At 41.2% G+C, this 8,149-nt stretch overlaps 1 protein-coding gene across 1 annotated transcript in view; it reads left to right on the plus strand.

Moving 5' to 3' along the window:
* Positions 1–8,149, plus strand: part of tekt3 (tektin 3) — a 46,350-nt gene that overhangs the window by 35,933 nt on the left and 2,268 nt on the right. The gene's annotated exons all lie outside the window — the stretch shown is intronic.

Genomic DNA, 8,149 nt, shown 5'->3' on the forward strand with positions numbered 1-8,149 from the left:
AAATTACAAGTACGAATCGGGTGAGCGTCAGGGGAGTCTACAAAAAACCCACACACGAATGCACAGCGATCCGTGCACAGAAAGCGGTTTGTGTTTGCAGGTTCAGAGGTTTTAAACGGAAAACAAATGTGTGGATCAAAAATACACATTAAAAACTTTTTTCTGTATTTTGATTTTATTTACATGTACAGTGGGGCAAAAAAGTATTTAGTCGGCCACCAATTGTGCAAGTTCTCACACTTAAAAAGATNACACGAATGCACAGCGATCCATGCACAGGAAGCTGTTTGTGTTTGCAGGTTCAAAGGTTTAAAACGGAAAACAAATATGTGAGGATCAAAAACACATTATGTAAAACTTTTTTCTGTATTTGGATTTTATTTACATGTATATCAAACGGAACACATTTGTGTGTGCATTGAAAAACACAAGTGTGGATCCGGAAATACAAGTGTGAATCCTTTTGTGGATCATGAAATACAAGTGTGAATCCTTCTGTGTGCATGTGTGTATTATGAGACTGTTCTGAGCCCATACGCTGCAGCTTTCTCATTTGCTCTCCTTCACTTTTTGTTTGAGATTCTGACACAAACCTCCCAGGTGGGCGGGACTTTCAGGGGTGCGTCCCCATTGGCTACTCAGTTTTTGAGTGACAGCCCAGTCCTCCAGCAATTGTACAGTGCAGGCAGCTGTGGTGCACCAACAACACCTCCAGAAGACCAGCATTTCAATTATACTACCAGTGAAAATATATGTAAGTATTGATCATTTGTGTTGTTTGTGCTGTACTATACGGTCTGTTTCTTTATTGTGTTAAGTGAGAAGTAGAGCTGTGCTATGAAAGTTAGCTTTTGCCACCTTTAGATCCATAACAATGCAAGCCTAACAGTTAGCTACAGCTAGCAATGAGTGAGCGTTCAGACACCGGCGCACACACTCAAACGGACTCGTGTGCCTTGGACTCGGTGTACCAACATGTGCAGGATTTCCAGAAGCAGTTTGATACTGACCTCACAAAGGATTACTGAAGAAGCTCTAATGGGTGAGGGTATCCCCGTAGGAGGGACGATACTCACCCTGGATCTCAGACTTTCTCAAAAACAGGCGGAGCGAGAGGGAGCGAAGAAAGCAACGGGAATGCGCGGGCAGTGGAATTCCACAAGGGTAGTGTCCTGGGTCCTGCACTGTTTGTCCTCTATATCAATCGACCTACGCCCGATAATGTGACTCCATAGTCAGATGTTTGCAAGATGATACTAAACGTCTTCAAGGAATTAAGTGTAGAGAGGATGCAGAAAAACTCCAGTCAGTCTCAGAGAAATTGCAAAGATGGTCCGCAGTGGGTTGCAGCTCAAATTCAAGTGCAGCAAAGTGCAAAGTAATGCCCTTAGGTTTTCTGAATCAAAATATGAGGTATAACATGGATGATAATTCAAACACTTATAAACCTATCCAAGATCATAATTGAAAAGGGACCTTGGGTAATGTTGACAATACCCTGACATTTAGTGACCATATCCGCCGGGCAATAACAAAGCGATGTATGGTATACCTAGCAATGATCGCCAACATACATTATGACTCTGACCTAGTACGTAGATCATCTCTTCNGGCAGCATTTTCCCCTCTCCTTTCGTCAAGGGAGGTCCAGTGGTTCCTAAGCTAAAGGAGGTTATAAAGGAAGTTTGAAACCTCCTTTCCTTTAATTTAGAGAATTGGAACGGCACTTAACATGGCTGCCACTGACGTACTTCCGGGTCATTTCACTTGGTTAGGAAGGTTCCTAAGCTAAATGGACTATTGGAACGCAACCCAGGTGTTCTATAATAAACAGTGTCACATTATATTCAGTGGGACACATTGTGGTTGCCCCTGCAGATTGAAACTATTTTAACAATGTCTTGCTCCAATGAGGCATTTACTGTATACTGCACAGTGATTAGAATGAGCTGGTATGGTCACGCTTCATAATCCCTGTTCACATCTTAAAAAAAGACACACAAATTTAGATACTGGAAATATTTACTCGTAAATGGATTGAAGCAACTAAGCTGTGGCGACTCAGCAGCTGGTGGCATCCGTCATGTTTGCCAGAAGTGCACCCTGAGTCTGAGTGGCCTTTCAGTCACAGCGGCTGCCATCACTTTGTCACAGTGAGGGAATCCACTGAAGTCTCTGCTGACTTAGAATATGCCCGGTGAAACGGAAATTTTTAGATGTACACTCTCTTGCAGTACTTTATTTACAGAAGCTCTTCATAACCTAAAATTAAACATTGGCACCCCTGGGAGTATAAACCGCCGATCAAAGATGTTTAGAGTCATGATGAAAAGAGGATTTGTGAAGGTTTGAGTTGCTTAAAGGTTTGACACCTTAAATTATGTTGAAAAAGAGAAATTAACATTCATGTCTATTAAAGAGATATATTTAGCACATCATTTTTATTAATGTTCATCATCATTTTTTCACATTTATAGAAATCCTTTTTATAAATCTGAAAAAAAGTGTAACTTAAAGAGGCCCTTTTTGTTTTCATACATAGGTTTCAGTGCATGTAAATGGTCTGCAAAGGCTCAAATTCCACATTTCCCTACAGTGGGAGTTTCTCTTAATTTTGTTGGACGATACATTTTCCAGGAAATTATTGCGATAAACGATAATATTGTCGGCACCGTTGTAAGACCATTTTAGACCGCTGACATAATAATAATATATAATAATAATTCAAGTACATCCTTTCAAACAGAAGTTTTTATTGAACATTCAACATTGCAAATGATATGTGAAATAATATTCAAATATATAAATGATATATAATATATAAAGCTAATTAAATTATAAAAATTAATTAAATCACACACAACCAAAACAATCAATTAAATAGACTCAGGCTGGAAAACAGAGCTTTTCTCACAAGCAAAAAACACCTCCTTAAAATAGCAGTCAAGTGTACAGTCCACTGTCCATACAAAGACCCAGATGCCTCAACAGGCCATATCCAAATCTATATTTCAAAGATTTCGAGCAAGGAACACCAACATGTTTGCATTGTCGGGCAAATGTATCTCTGATTATAAACTGTCGGGAAGGTGGGGGCTCTTCATCTCCAGCTGCCGTGTTTGCTCCCAGCTGGGAAAACGGAATGGGGTGAGAGCCCCCACCTTCCCGACAGTTTATAATCAGAGATACATTTGCCCGACNGGAGGAAGCAGGAGCATGCTAATTTGTATCCACTCTGTAGAAGTGTGAGACAGAGCTCTTCAGTGGAGGTGATCTCGGGTGAAGTCCCCGTGCTTTCATAGCCTTAGATATGTTTATCCTTGGGAAGAAACATTCCTCCTCTCTACATAATCAGAACGTGATATCTCAATAGGGTACATGGCATGCTGCTCTGTGTAAAAGCATAAATGCCAAAAAAACGAGATACTGATCTGTGTACTTTTGTTCCCTGCTACAGATTTACAGAGTTTCTGGAGCCCTTTGAGAGAGTGATTCAACCAGAGGAGCTTTGGCTCTACAAGAATCCCCTCGTTGAGTCAGACCACATTCCCAAGAGGGTCATGTTCGTAAGTACCTGCTGTCCAATTTCGCATTCCTCCTGTTCCAGACTTGATTGCCAAGAAATACGAACATTTTGGTCTACATGACGTGCATCCTCTGGTTTATTCTTAGTGATCTTTGCGCTGCAGAAATCCTTCTATTAGGATGATCAATGCTGCAAAGCCTCTTGTTTCCGCTCTCGAGTTCAGGCTCTGAATCTCGTTTATACAGATACAAAAAGGGCTTTACTGAGCTGTGCCGATTAACACTTCCAACATATATATATATATATATATGTATATACAATCAACTTGGACAGAAGTGGGCGAGAAAAGGTTCAGATGAACTTCTGCTGCGCGAAATGAATTTATTCTGCTGTTAATTACTGAGAAAAAAACCTAAAAAATCTCTTGGAAAACACATTCCCTTCGTCAACACAGTTCTCAGTGGCTTCATCCCTGGCTTCAATGCAGTTGAAAGACAGCTTACTGAGCATCACAGGAATCATTCCAACATTGTTTACAGACTTGGAAGGCGGACGCTAGATGGTCCTATTTTCAAAGAGTGATAATGGTGAAATATGACAACACATACGATGCCAAAACAAAAGCTGTGGCTAAACCTGTGAATAATAAACTAAATGTGCCACCAACATACACCATAACTGGCCTGAAACGTTTGGGAGAAAATTGGTGCTCGATTTGGATGAAATGTGTTTTTTTTGCTTCCTTGCTGTGAATTTGATACTAAAGATTCATACCACTGTCATTTCTGTAAACAAGTATGGTGACACACTAAGTGTATCTTAGCATGAAGATTGGAAGCGGTGGGAGCATATAGCATCTGTCTGAAGTATAACAAGAATTTCCTTAGTGGTTGCGCAAAACCTGCAACCACTTACATTACGCCTCCATGTAATCACCTCCATGGTAAAATTAGATAAACTTGAACGTCTAGAAACTATTGGCAGACTGTTTAAAGTTTTTTAAACCTGAATGTGTTTTCACATTAGCGCTCAAGGACAGACATTGAGTCCTGATAATGATTGCATTCTGTTCCCTGTTTGCTCGTATAATTACAAAAAATTCCGCCAGACTAAACAACAATCAAGTCATCTTTCACAGGCTTCAGGCCATGATCTAGCAAGGGTTAGCATGTGGTTGAGAGTTTTAGATGAATAGGCAACAGTTTCACTTAATCATTTGGCTGAAAGACAGATGTTTTGAATGCTGTGCAGTTGGACATCAGACTGTTAAACCAAACAATCAAACCTACTTAACAGGAAAGGCAGGCCTGTCCATCGCTTGTTTAGCTCTCCTCTTTGCCAACTGACAGCTCTTGACTGAGTAGCTCTGCAATCTGTCATATGCTCGCCCACACACACATCAATCTTTCCTTTTGGACAGAAACAGCTGCAGAATAAGTGTTGAGCACTACATCAGTAGTTTCAAGCTAGAAGTAATCCGCTTCTGTACATTTAAACTTTATGGAGCAGTTCTCTCCTACATAAATAAGTAACAAAATAGGTGCAATCAACTGTAGATAGTGATTTAAGGCTTAGCTTGACTCCGCTTAAAGGGGCTCTATTATGCCCTGCTTATGCTTGGGTTTTTTCCTTTGAATCTTTGTTTACTTTACCATGATGACATCACTATGCAACACCCACGTTTCTATTGGCTCGAATGCCAACACATTGCACTTGATAGGTTGAGAGGCAGGGCATCTCAAAAAAGTTGACAAATCATAACAGAGCCGGCCTGCTAATCTGGTTTCAGACATAGGGTGAATGAGGCAGTATGAGAAAATTAAAGATCATTTTGAACATTAAAGCATTGAGACATCCTACAGTAGAGGCACACAATACAAATACAAAACCTGAAAATGAGCATAATAGCTCCACTTTAACCTCCTAAGACCCAAGCTGTTTTTTTATATGCATTTTTTATTTCTCTTTGCTATTTGGGCTTATTGGAACCTGATAAGTATAAAAACTAAGTATCATCTTTTGACATGATGTACTTTTAGAGAAAAATGATGTCCACATATGTGGACACTCGTTCTGAATTTCCATAAAACACATTAAAGTCACCTTTTTGTAATAGAGTGAAAAACTCTTTTATTTCCACCTTGAACACAGCAGTTTTAAGCAGCCAGGAAAAACTTATACACACATCATTTTGCAACATGTTATGAACATCTGAGAGTAAAAACAACATGAAAACACTGCATTTTTGCTCCTTTTGGACTGTCACATCTACAGTACGGCTCATTTAAAATGCTACCAACAGTTGCAGGAACACATCATATGCCTGTAACGATATATAAAACATTCAAAGCGTTTTGCATTGTCACTGTTGCATCTAATAATACCACATATAGGCTACTATTGTATGTGTTTTGAACATCATTGTGAAAAAAAATGAAAAAAACAAAACATTTTTGCCCCCTTTGGACAGTCACAGTATGGCTTATGTGAAATTTTGCATTGGTCATGTAAAAAAAAAAATAGGAATGCCCTTTTCTTTAGGAACATGAACACACCTATGTGTGAAAGGCTGTGTGAAAGGCTGTGTAACAGTTGCGATCGCCTTGCAAGCACAAGAACTACTTTGCAGGTCACACAACACACTCGGGTTCTTCCAGTGCAGCCTGCTACCCTGCAGCGCGCAGCGTTCTTCAGGCTGATCATCTCTGGGAGATGGGCATTCGCCCTCCTGCGGACCGAGACATGGGGCACTGCCGTCACAGGAGGTTTCTTCCCTTGATTTGAGTTGTCTTCTTCCTCTGACTGTTAAGAGAGGTCTTCATCGCTTCCTTGACCGTGATGCTGGGCCAAGAGGGTCGTAGCCATTTCCGTACGGAACTCAAGGAACTGCATGAGGCTCTTCTTTGGTGCAGCACATATTGTGAGGTCTTTGCGGTAGAGTAGCCAGCTGTTGGCTAAAGCCAGATCCGTGAAGTGCATTAGCATCCGCATCGTCCACTTCTTAGTACGGACGCTCATGCGATAGTAGCTAATCATTCTATCGATCAAATCAACTCCACCCATCTTGAGGTTGTACTCACGGACAATGCTTGGTCGCGACACAGTCACATATTGTTTTAATTTCTTGTCCCAGCGCTGGCAGGTGTCTTCAGGCTCTGTGCCATGAACAACAGACATCATCAATACTGGTTTGTTGTCGTACCACTTCACTACACACAACTTTCCGTCTTCAGTGGAAAGTTCTGATGAGGTACCTCTTCCTGTGTTTTTCATGGTTTTGTCAGAGGGTAGCTTCTCCTTCGCGCCAGCGAGTCGGTTCTTCATTATTGTACCAGTAATGTACATCTCCTTCTTCATCATTTGTTCCACACCTCGGATGCTTGTGAAGAACCGGTCACAATACACTTTCGTGCCACGATGCAGAGTTTGACACAGACGAGCCAAGACTAAGCCTCCCAACCCCAGGCCCACCTCTTCTTCTACTTGCTCAAGCAGTGCAACTTTACCTTGATACAGATCAAAGTCCAACACAATGCCATCTGCTGTAGCACAAACAAAGTTATTGATGCCAACTGGGTTTGGCTTCATTGGCAGATATTGTCTGCATGGACAGGCTCCTGTGAAAGAAATCATCTGCTCATCAATAGATGCGCATTCAGGTCGATTGCAGAATCCGATCCAGAAAAGGCCTCACCTTCCAGAATGTGTCCCTCTTCCTCAGATCTTCTGGCACATCATCATCAATTAGCACTTTTATTGATCCCCTCAGTCTGAAGAATCTGTCGTGCGTGAATCTGTCAGTGATGGCAGTGATTCTCAAGGCTTCGGACCAGTACATCCTGATTGTTGGGTATCGGATGCAGGACATCAAAAATACAGGCACCAAAAAAGTGGTAAACCTCATCTACAGAGGTGTTGAGTGGGCCCCCACTCCTAGACAGTGACATAGCATTAGATCTGAAATCATTTTCATCAAATCTCTATCTATATACTGTTTTAAATAGTTTAGTGGGGTCCAGCCATTTCTGTCAAGCTCAGTTTCGTCCTCATGCTCAAACAGGGCAAGGTCTTGTTACGGTGTGTGAAGCAGGCAGGACCCAAATGCAGATATAAACTGAAAAACTCTTTTATTTCAAGGCTATGCGATACAAACAAAGACAAAACAGAACACTCACCGAAGAACTAGTCATTGCACAAGACGAACCGACCAAGACAGACAGCAAAACCAGAACTTAAATACACACAAGACTAATCATACAAACAAGACACAGCTGAGGAGGGAGGAGAAAACACAGGGACACCAGGTGAACACAATCGGGTAAATTAGACACACCAGGGAAACTAACGACAGGGAACCACAGACAGATTTAAACAAGACAAAACACAACGCAGACAGAAAACCAAAGACAGATCTAGACAAGACACAACGCAGACAGAAAACCAAAGACAGATCTGGGTTGCGTTCCGATAATCAAAAAATCAGCTCCTAAATTCTAACCCTATCTCCTATTCCTTGACCTCTGAGTGAAACGTCATGGGGTTAAGGGATAGTGGATAGGAGAATTCAAAAGGACTTAGGAGAAGAGACTGCTGTACTTTAGAGAATCCAAATACACTTTCACT

Source organism: Notothenia coriiceps, unplaced genomic scaffold, assembly GCF_000735185.1.
Source record: "Notothenia coriiceps isolate Sejong01 unplaced genomic scaffold, NC01 NC01_scaffold00018999, whole genome shotgun sequence".
Classification (NCBI taxonomy): Eukaryota; Metazoa; Chordata; class Actinopteri; order Perciformes; family Nototheniidae; genus Notothenia; species Notothenia coriiceps.